The sequence below is a fragment of the Cyclopterus lumpus genome, chromosome 21 (assembly GCF_009769545.1).
Source record: "Cyclopterus lumpus isolate fCycLum1 chromosome 21, fCycLum1.pri, whole genome shotgun sequence".
Classification (NCBI taxonomy): Eukaryota; Metazoa; Chordata; class Actinopteri; order Perciformes; family Cyclopteridae; genus Cyclopterus; species Cyclopterus lumpus.
The window spans coordinates 20,057,131-20,078,226 of record NC_046986.1 but is presented as its reverse complement, the minus strand read 5'-3'; the positions used below and the strand labels follow the sequence as shown (position 1 = coordinate 20,078,226).

The window sequence follows — 21,096 nt, the reverse complement described above, 5'->3', positions numbered from 1 at the left end:
GCTCACTTTGAGTCAGTAAATTAATTGACTTTGAGTCAGTAAATAAACACAGGGGGTAATGTTTTATTTTTTATTTCTTTGCAGCAAGGCTATGGGCCGGGGAATGTCAGCCTTGGTCCTGACTGAAATATATCTGTTGGATGGATTGCCGTGACATTTTATGTCGACATTCATGGTCCCCTCAGGGTGATTTGTGACACTGGTGATCCCGTAACTTTTCCTAAAGCGACCTCATCGGGCCCAAAATCTGACTAATAACAATACTTCGGTTTACGACCAAATGCCCGCGAAGACATTCCCACCCGTACTGTGTGGTTTATGGCTACTGAGCGAATGTTGGCGCGTCAATACAACAAGACGGTGGCCATGGTAAGCATCGCACCGCCAGAATTGCTACTGTGAGCATGTTCGCTAGTACACATTGACATGCCCGGACTGGCGGCTGCAACTACTGTAAAACCAAAACTAACTTATTTTGACTAATCATGCATCAAGTAGGCTCTGTGTGTGCATGCCTCACTGTTGCCTGAAGTCTAGTTTACAGTCAGGCTCCAAATTAAATTAAAGCCAACAAGCACGGAGCGGGCCAATTATGCCCGATGGCTGATATCCAGTTTTTTTTTTTAATGTTCATGACCTCGGATGAAAGCACAATGCATGGATATTGTGCATGCCGTCAACGGTTAACTGTTACATACACACGCAAACAAATAAACCCAAACGCACACACACGCACACTTTTGTGGGGTCACAATGCATGTGATAGTGTCAGTCAACCAAGAGTGACCTCTTTTAATGCAGCCGCTCTGTTTAGTCCCCTTTCTAATGAGTGGTTGTGACTCATAATATATTGTGTGTGTGTGTGTGTGTGTGTGTGTGTGTGTGTGTGTGTGTGTGTGTGTGTGTACCCTGTCAGGCTGAGAAATGCAAAGTGGTTCTCAGACATCGTTTTGTCTTGATGGGGTGACACTTATTCATGAAGCCTCCACAACATTTAGCCTTTTGTAGTAATGTCAAGAGTTGCTCTTTAAAATAGAGGCGTGCCACCAGGTTTACTAAACACTCGTGCGTTTGTACTACGGTCATGTGACAACACCTGCAACACAAAAGATCGTGAACCTATATTATACATATATATATTATACATTATATAACCCATGCTTTTTTTTTTTCCACCAGCAATGTATCTTTTTCATTTGTCCTCATTTTAAAGATAAGCCATGTTAATATTCGCTGCACTGTGGCTACAGGATAAGATTAAATACAACACAGTGGAAGCAGAGATGTCACCGCAGTGTGTGTATATATGTGTATATATATGTCCTTGTGCAGTATGATACAGTTACAATGCCTTGAAAAAAGAAAACAAGTGCGAGTTTAATTTATTTGATACCTTATTTGACAAAAATGTAATCTATATATCATTAATCTATATATCACTATATATCTATATATCCAAGTTTCTATAAGTGTTATCAATGTTGGCAAACAAACTAAACAACTGAGGATCCATGTGCTGCATATAGTCATTTAACTAACTTTAATTAACTTTTACAGCAACTGCATTTCAAATGAGACATTTTCAATATTTTGATGAAATAACAGAATATTAAGCATGGATTTGGTTCCTTTATTCTGACTGAAGCATCAACACACATGATATGTTCAAGGACCGTCAGAAAGATGAATATCTGACGTTAATGCCTGACGTTTTTTGCAGCTTCTGGCCATGATAAACAGTTCAGATTTGGCGATTTCTTCAAAGAGAACATACTTTTCCAATCCGCCAGCGGGTTTTGGGGTTCTGTTTATCTTCAAGATTAATCATGGAAAAGAGGATATTTTGTGTCACGGCTCGGCCTTTTTGTCTCTTTTCCCTGTGTGTGTGTGTGTGTGTGTGTGTGTGTGTGTGTGTGTGTTCCGTGGACGTGGCTTCCGGCACCTGGCCTCATCTCCACACCTGTCTTCAATCATATCATCAGATCCTTCCTGTTAAAACACCCCAGCTTCCCTCTCTCCAGTTGCCAGATTATTTCACCATTTCCAGTGGATTCCCGTGCCTGCACTCCTACTCACCTCCTGTCCTACCGTCTCATTAGTGTCTGCGCTTGGGTCCGTCCAAGACCGAACCCTTCCAATTTTCTTGGTTTTCTTACAAATCAATAAAATGGTTTGGCTCGTGTTCCAGCGCGGGCCCTTGTTTTGCAACGGCAAGGCTTTAACGATATATAGTAAGTCAAGCATCAGCTGAAACTGAACCTTCTGTAGCTCCTTGGGGGGGGGGGTGGGGCTCGGTTGAAATCTGTCTTTTGCTGCCTTGTGCACTGTCAGGACGCACCGAGCTGTCAACAGAGGTGTCAAATGAGTCAAACGTTTTTTTTTTGTTTTTTTTTTGGATCAGGCGAGAAAAGCAGATGGGTACAGGGAGACAAGAAAAGATGTGCGGTAGACATTCGGAAAGCACAGAGAAACAAGATAGGCCGCTAACTGCATTGGCTCTAGAAAACCAAAACCGGGGGGGAAAAGATCATGCTTTGGAGGTTAATCCGTACTTTACTCTCACCTCGGGATGGTTCACGCCTTGGCTTAGTGCTTTGTTCTTCATGTAATTCATTCAACACAAACATTTCAACACATTTCAAACTAGTGTTCATTCAAACAGGGCAGAGGGGCTCATTCGGCTACGTTTCTCTCCAAAATAACCCTGCTGCATTCTCAGCACCGCCCATTCACGCAGCCACTTACATTCATAGCGTTCCGATATCGGCCGCTGAGCAGCTCGATTGGACCGAGTACATGTTAATTCCCCAAAAGACCTTTTTTTCAGCAGCATTTTGAGGAAGCGAAGATGAGTCACCCCACTCATGACTTTCATGATAATCCCCAACTTCAGTTTTCAGAGGTGAAGGATTTATTTTTTGGCAGCCAACAGGCCCCCGAAAAAGCCATCAGCTGTCAACATCTGCTTAACGGCGCCGTCGCCATCACAGCCATCAACGGTGCAAATCAGTTGAGCACCGTTCAATATATATATATATATATATATATATATATATATATATATATATATATATATCATAAAGGTTAAATTCAGCAGCAACTTTCAAGGAGATTTGAATGCAGAACAGTAGATATCACCACTCTTAATAAAATGCATCTGAACAAGGAACTCTCGGTGTCACTGAAAGTTTACACTTGCCAATTAACGCCGTCATTCATCATTCATGGTAATTGAAGGCTGCTTCTTGTTCACCCCGACTCACGGAAACCGTCTGTTAGGAACGAGATCCCGTGTTTTTCCAGAAGGTCACCGGGGTGTTTCTTTTTTTTCCGCTGGCGTGCAACAGGATCACCATAAACAAAAAAAGGGATCAGAAATAAATCCAACCAGACGTATAATAATCCCTGCATAAATGTTAGGGTTTCTGGCTGTGGACATCCGGGCGCGGACTTGGAGCACGGCTCTGTTTCTCATGCTTTTATTTTGACATAATAGCATTCTATGTAATGCGCTGGAATTTCACGCATCTGCGTTTTAACGTAAAAAAAAAAAATATGTTACTGGATACATATGTATGAGATAACCCTTCATTTTTAACCCACAACAGAGGTGCTGCAAGTCTTCCTTCACTGAATTGCGTCATCAAAAAAGATGTCATGTTGAGAGAGGAGTATAACATTTACAATTAATTTTTTTTATCAGTTTGGCCCTCAAACTTCCCTGTAGATATATTTGCAGCGACAGTAATCCGGTCTCGGTAAGACGCCGTCTTTGTATTATGAGTTGACCTTCTAGAAAACGAGACGAGAGAGGCCTGAAGAATAGTCTGAAGTAAAACTGCAGATGAAGTCGGGGTGTATAATGAACCCATTGATCAACAACTATTGCAGTTTTGTTTTCTAAATTGGTTGCGGCAGCGTCTCCCCACAATTAACTGCGAGCGGGTGAACACTGTTGAGCACCGTTTGGGGTTGCGCCTCTAGGAGATGTGATGTCAGGATATGCAAGTGGTCTTTTTTCCTCGCGGGTGAAGTGCGCCTGTTTTTGTTGTTTTTTTTAAAGGGGGCCGTGGGAACCCTGTTTTTTTTCTTCAGCTTTCACAAATGTGCGACGTGCAAAGCTCATTTGAGAGTGATTTTTGTTCCACATTCATTCATTAACATTAGATGCTTACAGGTTGTTGTCTTTAATGCACCACGATTGACATCTGCCACCGTGCTCGGCTGCTCATTTGGAAGCACGGCGTCTGTGCAAAGTAAAGAAGGAAAACGCACACTGAATCAGGAGCTGTGTGCAACGAGGTCTGAAGCTGCTGAGGGTTTTGTAACAGACTTAGCAACACAGTGTAAAACTGACTGTCGGGGGGGGGGGGGGGGATCCGCATCATGCAGATTCTTCGCTACTGCTGAAGGGGGAAGCAAAGGTCATCTCCGGGACACGGGTGCCTCCCCTCAATTTCAGCAAAGCAGTGCGTCCTGACACACCGTTCTAATGAGGTCTCACCTTGTTAAGGGGCTTGTTTCTCCACAGACGTCCTCATAGTTTAGCGGCGAGCAACCTCTGCCGTCACCACTGGCCCCTTTTTGATTCCCCCAGACCAGATCGCAGTTGGCGAATATTCTCAAATTGATTGCTAAATTATCAGTGCACACTCGTGCCCTGAGAGTCCTGTTGCATTACGCAGTCACAAAGCACGAGTGAGAGCGAGAGAACACTAGGTGAGTCATAGCAACTTGCAGCTGCCTGCTTATGTAACTGTTAACAAAAAAATACCAACTCTCTTGTACATACAATAATGAGACGCTCCAGAGTTGGAGACTTCCAGTTGGGGACGGCTCCATGCCAAGGAGTTGAGACCAAGACCTGACCTAGACCACGGTGTATCGAGACCAAGAGCAAGACTTTGAGGAGTTGAGACCAAGTCCTGACCTAGACCACGGTGTATCGAGACCAAGAGCAAGACTTTGAGGAGTTGAGACCAAGTCCTGACCTAGACCACGGTGTATCGAGACCAAGAGCAAGACTTTGAGGAGTTGAGACCAAGTCCTGACCTAGACCAGGGTGTATCGAGACCAAGAGCAAGACTTTGAGGAGTTGAGACCAAGTCCTGACCTAGACCACGGTGTATCGAGACCAAGAGCAAGACTTTGAGGAGTTGAGACCAAGTCCTGACCTAGACTGGTGTTTGTCCCACACTAAATGACACATTTACAATACAATGAAATGAAGAGTCCTCTTCATTCACCTCTTTTATTGCCATGTATACTCTTAATCTGTTTAAGTGTACCAATAATCAAAAGGCACGAGGTGAATTTAATGTGTGGTGGTTATTATGAGCAATCGCAGTAACGACGGCAACAAATAAGTCCCATGGTGCTCAGGTAATTTAGTGATGTTGTCTCTGGAAATGAAATTGACAGTCCTGTTTGTCTGAAACCCGAGACGCGACATCAAAATGTGGTTGATTCCAAGTCGAGACCGATCTCTAATACTACAACACTGTAAAAATACTAAAGATTTTGTAAGTCAACCCTCAATGTAGGCTACACCTCATTGACAGATTTTCCAATACCGATCCAGTTATTTAGGCCAGTATCGGACTTATTACCAATACTGAGTATCTGATTTGTGCATCTCCAACTCTTGTTATTCTTTGGTCTGCACAACATTTAGCTCTCATCATGTCATGCAACTGGAAACTGCTGATACAAAATACATTTCAAAGCTGCCACACGCCGTGCATGTTAGCAAATGTAACACTGTGTGAAGGACAGTCCTCATATATTAAAGGCCGTCCATGTAATACACCTGTGTTATCTACATTGTATCAAAGCTGGGACATGAGGGCCAGATACATCTTATAGATTTATTTATCTTGTATTAACGAGTAACTGCACCCTTAAACTTGCGATGAAACAATGCCGGTGTTAATGAGGACGCTTTTTTTACAATTCTGCTTTTCGTGGTTGAAAATGGCCCAAAACGCCATCAACCGTTTGCAATAATGCGCTTATTCTGAACTTGGCATTCCCTTCAGAAGACGTGTATGCATGTAACATGCCGCATGGCGTAATATGCAAATGTGGGCAAACTTTTAGGAAGGTGACTCTGGAGCAAAACATCCTTGTGGCAGCTCAGAATGGTGGAGAGCACCTTGGTGGATGTCTTGAATACAGATGATGGAAACACACACACACGCATGCACGCACACACACACTCACACACACAAACTCGTATCCACAGGACATTGGAGGATGCGGTAGATGCAGAGTGTCTTTCCTTTTTTTCCAACCAAGTGGCCCATATGGCCGTGCGGATACCATATGGTCTTCAACACCAACCCTTCTTTAAAGGTAAAAGACCTGCTCTGCTTGAGTTGTTTGAGTAGGATCATGAAGTTTTACAGTCTTAGAGGTTTTTATAATATCTGTAAGGGAATACTGGGCAGTGATCCTCCACACCTCGTTTTTTAAAAAATGTTTGTAATATCCCTAATGTGATTGGGCAATGGGGGCAGCGTCTGCTCCCTTTCCCCCCACGTACCTCTGTGGAGGTTTCGGCCGTTTACTCTGTTTTGCTGCTGGTGTAGTGGCGAGCTGCTCGGGGCAGGGTCAGGAGGGGCTCGATGTTTTTTTTCTTCTTCTTCTTCTCCTGTAGTGGTGATCCGTGACGTCCCACCGACCGCCTGCAGAGATTCTTGGCCTTGTTTCTTTTCGCCTTGCTGAGTTTGGGCTGAATGTGCAGCATCTGCTCAAAAAAGCCATGTGTCGGCTCCTTTTCACGAAATCATACAGACAGACGTGAACCCTGCGCGTGACAAGAACAGCCTTTTATAAATAATAAAAAGCCTTATTTTTTCACGACAGTTGAAAGCAGGGTGTCTGTATTGAGTGGGTACGGAGTAGTTATAGAACGCAACGGCTGAATAATTGGGCCAATTAATGCCACTGACAGATAAACGGCATCGACCGATACCTGCGCTCACAGGGCCAATTAGAAAAGAATGTCTGCAGGCAGCCTTCTCAGCCTGGCTGCCATGGAAAGAAGTTAGCCAACACCAGGAAGGCCACTGAACTACCATTGTGTATTTAAAAATTATATATATATATATATATATATATATATATATATATATATATATATATATATTTTGATTAATGTTGTCTTTCAGAAACGAAGAGATTTGGCTATTTGTTGACAAATGTTCTTTTTAGGTGCACTAACATCAAATGTATTTGTCATTCATGAGATTTAAAAAAAATATTTAGCGATTTTTTTTATTTTATTTTAATGTTTAAGATATTTTTGTTGACCTTAGCCATATACGCTATATTGAATGAAATAGTCAATATGTTATATGTAGAGACACTTCACACATACGTTAATGCTCTTCTTTCTTTGTTCTTCTTGCAGCCGTGGTGTTTTTGGACTGCAGAGGATTGGCAAATAAAAGAGCTTTCCCCGTGACTACTCCAGTGGAGCGGTGAGTTCAGAAACGGTGACATGTTAGGAATTTAGCTGTCACTCATACGCAACATTTTACACATCTTAGTTTTGTCAAAAGTGGTATTCAAGCATGGCTGTAATCTGCCGCAAAACGGAGCAGAAGAAGAAGTAGATGTTTCCAACCGCGAACGAAATGTCTCCTACGACCCCTGAGACCAAGACGTTATGAATATGTATGCGGGAATACGCCGACAGCGTTGTTAATGTGGCGTTTCCGTATCACATTCATCTAGCCGCCTCTGTTTTTAAAGCAAGCGTGAAAACGTTTTTTTTTTTTTTTTGTGCAATAGAGAAGGTTTCTATCTAGTTAGCAGCTCTTCTAATGCTGTACAAACAATCTGTGAAACGTGGCCATTGTTGCAGATGTACTGTGCGCCCTTGACAGACGCGTCGCGTCAAACAGAGAGCCGCTGGTCACGAGTTGCAGGGGGACGACACACTGGTTACCCTGGAGCGACATGATGGTCCCGAACGAGGCGTACGGTTACCAATCGCACAGAAGTGTGAAGAGGGTTCATGTTCCGTACCAGACGGCGCTCATAAACAACGGTGTAACTTACACACGCGCGCCTGATGCCGTCGTAGTCAAGCTCTTCCTTTTTTGTCCCTCCTACGTACGTCTGAAGACTCTGACGAATACAATTCATATCTGCGCTCCAGTGTGGCTATTTTTAGATCGGCTCAAATATCAGGGGATCCTCGACTCCTTTGTCTCTTTTTTTTGTCTCCCTCTGCCTGTCTCCTCCACTTACCCCCGTTCGATTGAATCTCAAAACCTGTGCTCTGTTGTGTACGGATGATTCATTACAGGGCACGGAGATACGTCTGTGTAGTGCATACAGCATGTATGTATGTATTGCGTGTGCCTTTCATGCCGCGATGACTCACTCGAGATGAAGGTCCGTTCTCTCATCACTGGGAGTACTCCTCGGCCTGTGAAAATGATTGTATAATACCCTCTGTGTCTCTCAAGGAGCTTTCGAGCGTCTGATGAAAATGACCCCGATGACGTCATCGTGATGCCGCCGGGTTTGACTCTGCTTTGGCTCGAGATTTTGCGAATTCAGCTTCGAGTTTGAAAGACATGGGTGGGTTCATCATATGGGCAGGCTGGATGCTAAAGAGCTGCATTATGGGAAGTGTAGGCTCCATTGCTGAGCTAGGGACTGGAAGTCAGGATATCTCGACCTCTTCCTTTGATCATCCTTTATTTATTTTAGCACTCACGAGTGCTTCATCGTAATGGAAGTGCGATAATAAATCCCTTGCGTACCGTACCCCCTTCCCCCTCTCTTTAGTTCCTGTTTTTCCATTTTGTTTCGTTCGACATTTAACGTAGCGTTGAGCAGTTGTTGTTCATGGCAGAGCCAAGGGCGGCTCGGACACCTGTGGCGTTATTAACACGAGGAGACATTTATCGCCCTTCTCATGCTCCTCTTAAATAGTCTCCGTTTTCCTGCTGGGCGCCGGGGGGGAAAGGGGAACTGTCGGGTAGAGAAGAAGAGCCGTCTTGAGATGATTCTGGTCGCCGCGGGTCGCTACGTAGGGGGCTGTGCCCGGTGGCGCTCAGGTAGCGGCACCATGCCGTGTTTGTGGAGAAGAAGTATGGAAAGCCACAGAACAACGTTGTCGGCTCTTCCACTCATACAGGGAGCAGTGTGGTCAAACCGCAGACGGCCATGACCGGCATTGGCTTCCGTATCGGCACCAGACACGCAGCACATATCTTTGCATTTGGCAATGCGAGACGTTCGCTTCCATCATCGACCGGCAAACAGCCGCTCGCAGCCCGTGCTGCTGATTTCCCTTCGTGGTGAGCCAGTTCTCTGTGTGCGCCGACATTTGTCTGCGTATTTGCTTTGGCAAACGCACACAGCCTGCGTCCGCCTCCCCTTCCGTTATTCTGCTGAATATTCATTGGGGTGTTTATTGCCAAACGCTCGTCCCGCCACAGCGTGTTGCTGCTCCTGAGGTGGTCGAGTGAGACGGGCTTTGGACGAGCTCGTGGCGCATTCTAAATATATAAAGACGAGGCAGATTTTATTTTTAGCACATTTTCGATTTGGAAAAAAGGGCATTTATTCATACTCTGGGCAGGAAAACCGAGAGACGCTCCAACCCTCTCCTGTTGCTATGGTGCTTTTGAACATTCAGGACATGCGCTTAATAAATTCTCTGGACGAGCTACCGGTGATGAGCGCGTCGCTGATTACAGCAGCTCACGCACATGGCTGTGATGATACTATAGATGATACAGTGTTGGGTCGTGATGATGATGAGAGCAACCCAATAACAACACACCATATCATGTTATCCATTTCTTCTTCTTTCTTTTCCGTGTTGCTGCTTCAAGGGCGGCCGCCTCGGATGATTTAATCTTCATACCAGCAGGAACTAGGCCAGCAATATTTCATCGGTGGCATGAGCATACCGTTTTTTCTTCTTTTTTTTTGTGTGTGTATGTGCATCTAAACAGGGCACCAATGAAATGGGAACTGCTGGAAAGGGTGACCTTTGGTCCCACAGCCAGGACTAATAATTCAGGGTTGTGTGTGGTGGTCACAAAAAATAAATAAAAAGAGCTGAGAAGGTCTGCTACTGTATGTTCCTGGACAAGATTAGAGTTTATCTCGACTTCCTCCCTGCCCACGGACACACACACACACACACACACACACACACACACACACACACACACACACTGCACTATATTTACTGTGCGTGTCGCGACACAGTATGAACCTGTGACCAAGGTTTTTTGCGCTCAATCGGCAGCATCCAGGGGCCTCTCTGGAATTTTCACTCTCACGCTTTGGTTTGAGCATTTTGAGCCGGGGCATTTTAAAATTCTGCACCAGTGAAATCCTCAGCTTATATATTTAATGCCCAGGCTAACCCCTCTGGACAATAATGTGGAATTTCTGCTGAAATTGTGATACCAAACCTGCCGGACTGACCTACATTAGTGAGGTATTATTGAAACGGGTTGCTGAGGATTATATTACTGACGCATTTAATGAGTTCCAGTCCCCTTAAAATGTTTTAAACAATTTACTACTTTCCAATTGACGGCGCCCTCCGTATCCTAATTTCCTATTCGGACATTTTTGCCAATTGATGAGAACCTGCAATCGATGTCCCACGCTGGGGTTTTTCAAGGTCGGACACTCTGGGCCCCGCCTCGGACAAAACGTTGTCTGTATTTATTCACGGTGTGGCCAACTGGCACCATTAAAGTGCGCTGAAGTAGCTATTGGCGGTTCCTGTGAGCAATTTAGCAATTGTTGGACAACTACCACAAGGTCGCGATGATTCTCCGTTAAGTTCTAGAGTTCTAGGATCTTTGTTTACATTTTTAAATTGTGAAGCAGATTTGTAGACTTTTGTTTGTGATGGACATCGGTGATAATGGTCGGCAAAACTTCCCCAGGAGTCCTAGCATCACCGATAAGATTTAAAGAAACAAACTCGTAGATTGAGCTCAGCGATCACCAGAAATCCAGGAAAACAACCGCTCGAGGTTTAAATGTGACAATAATTCGTCACATTTCCTTCCAACATCCAATGCTCTGTTTTTCCCCACATACTCTCATGAATCCTTTTCCCTCGAATGTTGCTTTTGGAAAGCTGCTTGAGTTCAGTCATGTAGGTTAATGTGAATCAACATCAGCCCCCTAGAATATCCTAAAATAGAGATTGCGTTATGTTTTAATAGAATTATGTTACTGTACTGGCTTCTCTCTGCCGATTCTCTGGCACCATATGTTCCTCGTGAGCCAGTAAGCCAGAGTGCTTCGAAAACACGGGTCACTGCGCTGATTAGCACGTTTTCTCTGTGAAGAACCCATCTGGAGAGTACCTGCGTTCTTTCACACCCACACTCTGTCGATCGGTTTCTCACCGTCTCTTCTCAGTTTTTTTTATTTTTTATTTAATTTTTGTATTAACCCTTGCTCGCTGCAGTACAAAAAGTGCATCGTGCATGTACGCCGGTTTCCCGTCCACTCCATGCCTGTGACCGGACAGGACGCGGATGGAATCCGGTATCAAAGTCCACATTTGTTTTGGAACCTGGAACTGGAAGCGGGAGACCAGATGTGAAAACAATGTCGAAGCTCAGGCGAAGCCGCGACGGAGGCTGCCATTGCTGATAGTGAGGGTTTAACCCGGGAGAGCAAGTCTGCTTACCGTCCCCGTGACATCTGCTTTACAGTGTGCACACTCCAGATGGGGCTTGGTGCATCTGGATCAGTGATGGAACGTCCTACATGCCGCTACAATAGCAGCGCTGTGTTAACGTATCTCTGCTGGAACTAGGTTCCTGTGTATTTTTTGGATGAATGATGACCCCGTTATTTGGCGCTGACACGTTGTGTACACAGCATGAATATGATTATACATTTGTGGCATTTCTTAGTATGCGACCTGACTGATATTGGAATTCTGAGGCCTATATTTAAGCGGCTAATATTATTTTTGGAACATGAACGCACTACTGTTTATATGAGTGTGGTGGAGGTATTTTTTATTATCTTTTTTTAAATCCACAACTGCAGTAAAAGAACTTGCACGGCAAAAAGTGCAAGCAATTGAATTAAAAAGTGTGTTTATTTTGGATTTATGTGAGCAAACCGTTAGCCAACTAGCTTACAACAGTAAGTAAGTTCTTACAACGGCACTTACCGGATTGGAGAGTTTAAGGAGCCACCGCTACACTGCGGGCGTGTCATTCCAGATATACGAGGGGAAAATAAGAATTTAGTTGCACTCTCGTTAGCAAAGAGCGGGTTGCGCGACAGTCGGGCGAACAGCTTCGGCCTATTAGCCGCCGCTGACCGTCGCTTTCGGCAGTTAAAAAGACCGACTTGGCTGTTTCAGTTTTTTTGTGCTCTCTGCAAGCCAGTGTCTGCAAACAGTAGTTCATGAGGTAGAAGAAGCATCGCTCTGTACCACCGCGGTACATCTGGGAGACGACCACGTGTTTCTGGAGAGACCCCATTGACAAATAGGCAATTGCATATGATCGGATATTGTTATGGCTCTAAACTCGATTTAGGCCCAAAAAAAGAAATTGGATTAGATTAGATATACTTTATTCATCCCCAAGGGGAAATTTCTTTGTTGCAACAGCAAGCATGTTTTCAATATATACAATACATAAATAAAATAGCAGGGCATCCATCCATCCATCCATTTTCAATACCGCTTATCCTCATTAGGGTCGCGGGGGCGCTGGAGCCTATCCCAGCTGACATAGGGCGAAGGCAGGGGACACCCTGGACAGGCCGCCAGTCCATCGAGGGCACATGTAGGGACATACAACCATTCACTCTCACATTCACACCTATGGGCAATTTAGAGATCAATTAACCTGCAGCATGTCTTTGGACTGTGGGAGGAAGCCGGAGAGCCCGGAGAGAACCCACGCTGCCACGGGGAGAACATGCAAACTCCACACAGAAGGACCGCTCCGACCGGGAATTGAACCCGCGGCCCTCTTGCTGTGAGGCGACAGTGCTAGCCACTACACCACCGTGCAGCGGTTACATTTACATTACATGTAAATTACATTTAAATAATAAATAAAAAAAATTAAACGGTCAGCAACTCTTGTTTAATAGTTTTTTCTTTTCTTTTACACCGTGCCTTGCATTATTAGCAATGTGTAATTCTCATAGTATAATAGTTGGGTCACCCTTCCGATAGGCGGTGAACACCAAAATACACAAAGCCCAGCCAAACATTGGTAGATGACATCATAGTGGTAGTCTCCGTGTTACTGCAGGTCGCCAGCCGTTCCTCGTAGGTTTGCTATCACTTCCTAAAAAAAGAACCCTATTTGGTGAATTAATAAAAGCAATTCAGCAGCCTCAATGGCCTGCGGACAGCAGAGATAACTGTACTTGCACACTCGCTTGCACCTTTTACCCGCTAATCAGCCACCATGCCGAGTCGAATCAGATTGTTTTGGTCCACACCAATTTTCTTTACAACCCCACTGCTGTCGCTGCCATTACTGAAACCCCCTTACAGCCGAGCAGGAGAGAGAGGCTGCGATTTGATCTCCCTCACCTTGATCTGATTACAAACTGGAATTAGTATAATTACAGCAGTCGCTGATTAATGGGCAACTAAGTTATAATTAGCACTCTGGATATGGGGAGACTGAAGGTGTGTGTGTCTGTGAGATGAATAAAAGACATTGTGTGTGTGTGTGTGTGTGTGTGTGTGTGTGTGTGTGTGTGTGTGTGTGTGTGTGTGTGTGTGTGTGTGTGTGTGTGTGTGTGTGTGTGTGTGTGTGTGTGTGTGTGTGTGTGTGTGTGTGTGTGTGTGTGTGTGTGTGTGTGTGTGTGTGTGTGTGTGTGACTCTTACGCGTGCATACTCTAGGTGTGTGTGTGGTGCAGAAGGGCAACAGAGAAGGAGTAGTTGAATTGGTTGGAAAGTGTAATTGGCTCATGCCTAAGAAAATAATATTAAAATACTCCAGTCGTTACCAATAAAATGCCAAACATGTGTGATCGACAGAGGAAGCCGACTGGTGTACGCGGCAGAGAGAGAGGTGGGAAGCCCATTTTCAAGACACTGGCATTGTGCTATTTGATTAACCTTATAAGAACGAAACACACTGGCGTGCCACTCGCGCTGACATTTTGGCTGAAGCTTTCATCAATGTGCAATAACGTCATTGTTAATCTTAATAACCTCTGAGTTCCTTTCTACCTAATCAATCATCATCCAGTAAAATCAGCTGTGCGCATAAAGGTTTCCGTCTCTGGTTCAGCGCTGCGTGTAATACCCTAATTTAACTTATGTGATATGTTTTATATACCCAGCGGTATTAAAGGATAACTGCGGTATTTTTCAACCGGGATGTTTTTGTGTCCATCCAAGTCTCGAGCACGAAGAGAAGTCTCGTTCTGAAATCTCGCGAGAGGGTCATCGGCTAATGTTGTCAAACACAAAAACAAAATAACAATTTTCGCCTGTCATGTCCACTCATGCACCTTTTTAGAGGACGTACATTGACGCTGGGCAATTTCACCGACGTTGCGGCTCCCATCAAGTGGCTGTCGCGCTCTCGCCCAATACTGGACCAATTTCCAAAAATTGTCGAAGCACTTAGAAGGAAGTTCAAGATTCAGTCAGAGAGGTACAGAAGAAAACAATATAAATTTCTCTGGGAACTCTTTAGGAAAATTTCTTCAGCTAAAAACTGAACACTGCTGCTCCCTGAGATTTATTTTCGGGGGAGAAATGATCCAACCTAGAGAGCAGCCACATGTTATTTATTACGTAATCTCTGGATATGACTCTTTACCGCTATGTTTCTAACGTGATAGTCAATTAACTCAGTATTGGAGCAATTATTAACTACAGAATAGCAAATGATGGAGCAAGGTCACCGTCTTCTGCATAATTTAAATGAATGATTTTAGAAGCGATAATATTAATAGATACGTTATATTAATAGCAATAAAAGCAGACACGATTACACAGATCATAAAGCAGGAGTACATTGCAGTTAGAAAAAAGTACACCAGAAAAAGACTGTATTTGACTGTACTGCCAACCTATTATATTATATTATATTATGTCTTTGTGAATTAGACGTGCAACAAATGGTGAGTAAGGAGAGCGTGTCCTAACTTGGATTGACGTGAAGGGACCGGGTTTTACATTTGGTTTAACATGAGTGTAATTCACCGCGTGCACAAGTAAAGAGCACTCGTCCTTCAATATTTCACTGTTTTCCCCAAATGTCTGCATCGTTGTCGGCTGTTGGATGGATGCTGGCCTTGTCGGTTGAGTTTGCAGACACGCTCATGCTTGTAGCAGTTTGTGGATGATTGATTCTTAGATGGGAATGGGAACGCTTGCCACCGTCTGCATGCAAATCTCACACACACACACACACACACACACGTGTCATCAAAAGATTTGCTGGCTGTCACTTGTCATTTGCTACGAACCTGCTTCGCCGCAGTTCCGTTCACACGAGTGACCAACTTGTTTGCATCTTCTTATCCGTCTCCTAACTTTGAAGAGGACCATGTGACGGAGATGCAAATGCCAATATATCCATGATACCCTATTGCAGAACTACACTCTGACCCTAGTCGTGCGGTTGCGGGACGGAGCAGCATGGCTAATATTTCGCTGGCCGCGAACCGCTGAGATATATATTCTGTCCTTAAATTCTGGGGCGTGAGAAATGTTGCCGCTATGGGTGATGACATATTCTGAGATTTTCCACTTTAAGTGAATCACTGAGCAGCCCCCTGCCTCACTGAGGGAGCAGTTGATACCAACAAGATGGATAGTATGTAGCTGCTCTCAGAGCAGCAGAGGTAGGGGAGAAAGGGAGCGATAAGAGATTGAGCTGCAGGTTTTCAAATATTAATAGAGATGGAGTGTGTATCAGACATTGTGCATCAGACATTGTGCATGCATGAGCTATTTGTGTGCACTCCAGGTTTTCAACAAGCTAAGCACCCCCTTCCTCCCCAAAGCAAGCTTCTTAGTCAGTGACCAAGGGTAGCCAAGCAGAATGGAGGAGCGGGCAGTTTGACAGCATGACTTTAATAGATTGCGTAGATGCTGCTGCAGCTCCCCCGGTGGCAGAGCTATTGCTGAGCCCGGCCGTATGTCAACTACTCTGAGAGATCACAGCTCTTCTGGGCCCGAGACAGAGATGAACCTATCCCTCTTCATGGACCGGACACAAATTATTGTTTCCGCCTACGCTCCAGCCCCCCCAAAAATACGTCAACAGGAATGTGGTCTGTTATTGTTGCTTAACATTTGAAATACAATATAATAAATTCTGTTTCACCAATACTGCAGCTGCAAATATATTCTGTAAATGATGTGGATTCATGATTAAAAACTTCAATATTAAAATATCTGACTGACTGAAAGCAGAGCTTTGTTTTCTCCGGCAATATATAAGAAACGGCTTATTCATTCAAGCTAACTTAAATTTATGAACGCAAAGAAAATGTATATGCACTGAAATTTTAACTCATAACAAAACTCAAGCCTCGTGTCGGAGCCTTTTATGGTCTTTTATCCAACAAATTATTATTATTAGACGCAGCATGTTTTGTATGATGTCATGATGTTCAAGCTCTTAATATTAATGCATTAGTATCGGCTCCAGCCAATGTTAAGCTTAGCTTAAGCATGCTCGTGACAATTACACGATAATGAAAAATTGTAAAATGTAAAAAAAAATAAAAACAACAACATAGTCTTGGGTTAAGGCTAACTGCATTGATTATCTTTTTGCCGGTGGAAACCCCGCCCTCTCGGCACAGCAGATTGACCTCCATATGCAATGTTGAAACCCCATTCGCTGTCCCGCTCCGTCACTCGCTCCCTGTTTCTCTCACACGACTGCAGCTGGTCCAATGCAATTGATTTGTTGTGGTGGATATTTTATTGGCGAGCATGCACACTAAAATGCCCTTTTTTTGGCATTTAATGCTTGAGATGGCCAAATGTTAATTTAAGGAATACCTTATAACATCTATCTGCAGTCGTAAAAAAAAAAAAGAAGAAAACACGACTGCATCATGGCCTGAGTTTGTCACATATTTCTGACAGTTGACCAGCTATACCGAATGGAGACACTGCTACACACACACACACACGCACACATTTCCAAACGCTGCAGCTGGTTGACTGGCACTGCAGTCAGAGGCTCACTGCATGGACAGGACTGTTGCCAGTCTGTCAAGTTTATCAACGTATTATCATAATTATGAATGCAGAAAGGAAAAAAAAAAGCTTGGCGGTCACAAAAGCTTTTGTTTTTCACAATCCGCTGACTTGAATGAAAGCATCCCATTTACACAGATATTATGTTCTTCTCCGCAATGATCAGTGGGGTTGGGATGCCAAAAGAATATGGGCATCGTAGTTTCAACACACACACACACACACACACACGCACACACACACACACACACACGTTGACGGAGTGACCGTGTTGCCGCTGCGCTTCCATGCTGTCCGCCCATTCTGCCATCGCGGTGTGTCTTGAAGCCTGCATGGTTTGTTCATAAAATTAGCGCCGCAAATTAGCACCGATGAGTCACTCATTATCAGCTGGCTATATGTTGGCAGGAGGTGGTTTGTTGTGGGCCGCCTCGCCCGTTTGGGGTCTTCTATTTACGTGGAGCGCCAACGCTGTAAACAAAGCAAATATACGCGTGGAATGTCACGGGAAACAGACGGTGTGTGTGTGTGTGTCTTCTTTTTTTTCACAGCTTTCGACATGCTTCACAGTGTGAAGCAAACTCAGCACACTGATTTTAAAAAAAAAATTGTAATAAAAAGTTTCTCCTGGATAAACATGATTCTTTTTAAGCTTTTCCAATTTACATAAGAAATACAGCTGAGTGGCTCTGAATCGAGAAAATGGAGCCAGCTCTACCGTTGTGGTTTCTTACTGTGTTTCTGTGCCGCGTCCACGGGGAGAGGAGTGTCATTCTGGGGGGGGGGGGGGTGTTGGCGTTGGCGCATGAAGGTTCGGACAGGATTTCAAACAGCAGCAGCACTTTACAGGCAGCATCACTGAGCCAAAACACAGCAGAACCACTACTCTGTTTTTCCTCCGCTCACTTTGCTGGCTGCGGTTATCCTTAATTGAAAGTGCCTCCTGTAGTTTATTTGTTCACGTTCCACAGTTGCAGCGTCAAAAATAAAGAAAATGTTCAGTTTTTTTTTTAAAACATGGCAGATTCGACAAGCCGCTTCTCCCCCGGAGCCCGACGGGTTACAATGAACAAAAGGATCAAGGTGAGTCGGGCTTCATGCAGCCGTTACAGCGCCATTAAAAGCCAGCCCTCATATCGATGTTGCAGATTGGCTGAAGGCGCGCCAATTATCACCGTTTCACAGATTTCCACGTCAGGGGCAGGATGACCTTCAGAGGAAACGCAGTTTCTTTTCTTTTCTTTTTTCCCGCAGGAGACCATTTGTCTGTTTCATATTCAATAATAGCAGCGTGCCTGCGCTCCCTTGCCACCATACGCTCTGCGCTCACTTCAAAGACATAGGTGCCGCACTGCACTCGCATGTCGTGATGTTGTCAAAGGCCAAGCCATTCGTGGCTGCACAGTCGACATATGAAAAATTGATGTGATGGAATGACAAATGGCCTCTCCTTGAATGTTGCATGGGGGAAATGGCAGACATTTGCTGGCACGTTTTAGTGCACTTCAGAGCAGTCGGATGGCATTACGTGCCGCTGGCTGACTTTTGACGTAAACACGGTCATGATACCTAGACGACGTTACAAACCCCTCACTTAGAAGGTTTCACTTGTTTTGTTTTTCCATGGAGGGAATCCTCCGCCGTGGATGACTTCTAACTTCCTCCTGCCGCCGTGTTTTGGCAGCGTGGAACCGACCGCTGAATAAGACATTTTATAGGGACCAAAAAACGTTACAATTAAAATATCGTGAAAATATGGAAAACACATTGTGAAAAGTCGTAGGATGAAAGGATGAAACGGACAACTCCGAGACCTCACAATGCTATGGTAAAGACCTGCCAATCACAAGGTAGCCACGCCCAAAGCATACTTCTTTATTGTCCATTTTAATGTAAATTGGGGCCATGATTTACGAAATGAACATCATGCTGTATTGAATATGACTTGAAACTAGAGATTGAGACCATAAACTCATCTTTAAAATGTCTACTGATATTTTAGCATAGTTATATAGAACAGACTTCTTATTGCAGCCCGAGGAGTCGCCCCCTAATGGCCAGGAGAGAGAATGCAATCGCATCGGCTTCACTTTTGCCGTCAAAGGCCCTCCTGGGTGAGCACCAAAAAGCAAACAAAAAGCAGCCTCGGCGGCTCATGACCTCATTGTCTGTCCATGTCAAAAACACCGCTGCCAGCAGTCAGTTTGCATCTGCCTGCTCCGGCCCACCTTTTTACACGGTAGTTTGTCCCATTATGTCATCTCAACTGTGCTTCGCACGCCTCTCTCTCACCCGGTTTCACTTCCAAACACCGTTCGTGTGGGATGATATCAACAGTGTGTCATGCCCACTCTTCTGGCCGAAGGACATTCGTTTTCACAATTATACCGTATTCAGCTGGTCAGCATTTTTACTTTTAACTTTGTTCCTTTTTGTTTGTTTAGTTTTTTCCATTACTCTTTCCCTGTGTGTGTGTGTGTGTGTGTGTGTGTGTGTGTGTGTGTGTGTGTGTGTGTGTGTGTTTGTGTTTCTCTCTCTCTCTGTTGTGTCATAATTGCAGCATGAGTGTGACCCATTCCCATGATGGGAAACTAGTTATATAAACATGGCCTCGAGCATTTCCAACAACGGCTCTCGCCACAGAGTGTACACTCGGTGCGACCGCTCGTCGGGCTTCATTCAGAAGTCGTCATTTAGGAGTGCAAGTTAAAGAGTGGAGTGGACACCAAAATGCACAAACCATCCCTTTTTTTTTTTAAAGTTGAAAAACAACAAAGCATTAGAAAAAAAGATCCTTTACTCTATAACGTTAAACCTGACCACCTCTCAACAATTATATGTGACACACGAAAAGCTCCAGGCCGGCTAAAAAAGAAACGTGCCTCAGTGTCAGGAGAGAACGGAACATCGTGTCATTGAAGTCCACTCGAGTTCAATGACGGCACAGTTACCCATGATGCTTTGTAACACATCAGAGCGGGTCTCTCAGGGCTCCAAATTACCTCTCACATCTGCTGCCGCACGGTGCCAAACAAATACCCCAATGACACACACACACACACACACCTAAAGCCAGAAGCGGGCCCTTTGGAATTGATTAGACTGTCATAAGTGAAGTGATGATGGGCTTAAACAGAGGTGATGGAGGAAGTTTCTCTAACTGATTGGTCTGTCAATCTGGTGAATCTGGCTTGCATGCAAATTGGAATCAAATTCCTGTTTGTTTGTTTGTTTTGTTTTGTTTGGTGGAATCCGCATGCTGTCATGTGCACAGGGAAAAAGCACAATCTAATATTTGCCAAATGAACGGTATCGTTCCACTGTACGGAAACGCCTAAACAAACTATTTCATCGTCAATAAGATCTCTTGGCAAAGCGGAGGGGATTGAACCCGAGAACTTGGCGTTTCAGGAGGTCGTTGGCGTTTTCACTCTGGAGCTCTAATGTGTCGTTTCCTGTCTGCGGCGGAGCGTCCATGCCTGTCAAAAGAGCAAATGGGGCGGATCTCCAGAGGACGCGGTTTGGGAAAGAGGGCGAGCTCTGAATTTGCAGGTTTCCAAACATTTATTTGCCGTTTTGTGTTGAACAGGCTCCAATAAAGAAGATGTTGATGATTATGATGTGGGGTCGTTTTTTAGTACGGATTCGGTCAATTGAAAGATTATGACAGTTTCTTCCTTATTTTTTATTTTTATTTTTTTAAAGCAGTGGAGCCTTTTCGCTTCCAGCACGGGTTCCTGAACGTCTGCCCTCAGTATTTTCTGTATTTCGCATACAATGCATCCCAATCTACACACATTAATGCACGTGTACCTTCGCTGCAGCATCATCCTACATCGAATACATGTGCAATGCTGCTTGAAAAGAG

At 44.4% G+C, this 21,096-nt stretch overlaps 1 protein-coding gene across 3 annotated transcripts in view; it reads left to right on the top strand.

Annotated features, from left to right (window-relative positions):
* Positions 1-21,096, top strand: part of adarb1b (adenosine deaminase RNA specific B1b) — a 98,489-nt gene that overhangs the window by 28,924 nt on the left and 48,469 nt on the right. For 2 of the 3 annotated variants that reach the window (XM_034561758.1, XM_034561761.1), the window contains exon 2: positions 7,415-7,484. The exons of the other annotated variant lie outside the window; for it this stretch is intronic. The gene's annotated coding sequence lies outside the window, so the exon portion shown is untranslated. The remainder of the gene's footprint in view (positions 1-7,414; positions 7,485-21,096) is intronic. 3 annotated transcript variants of the gene reach the window in all.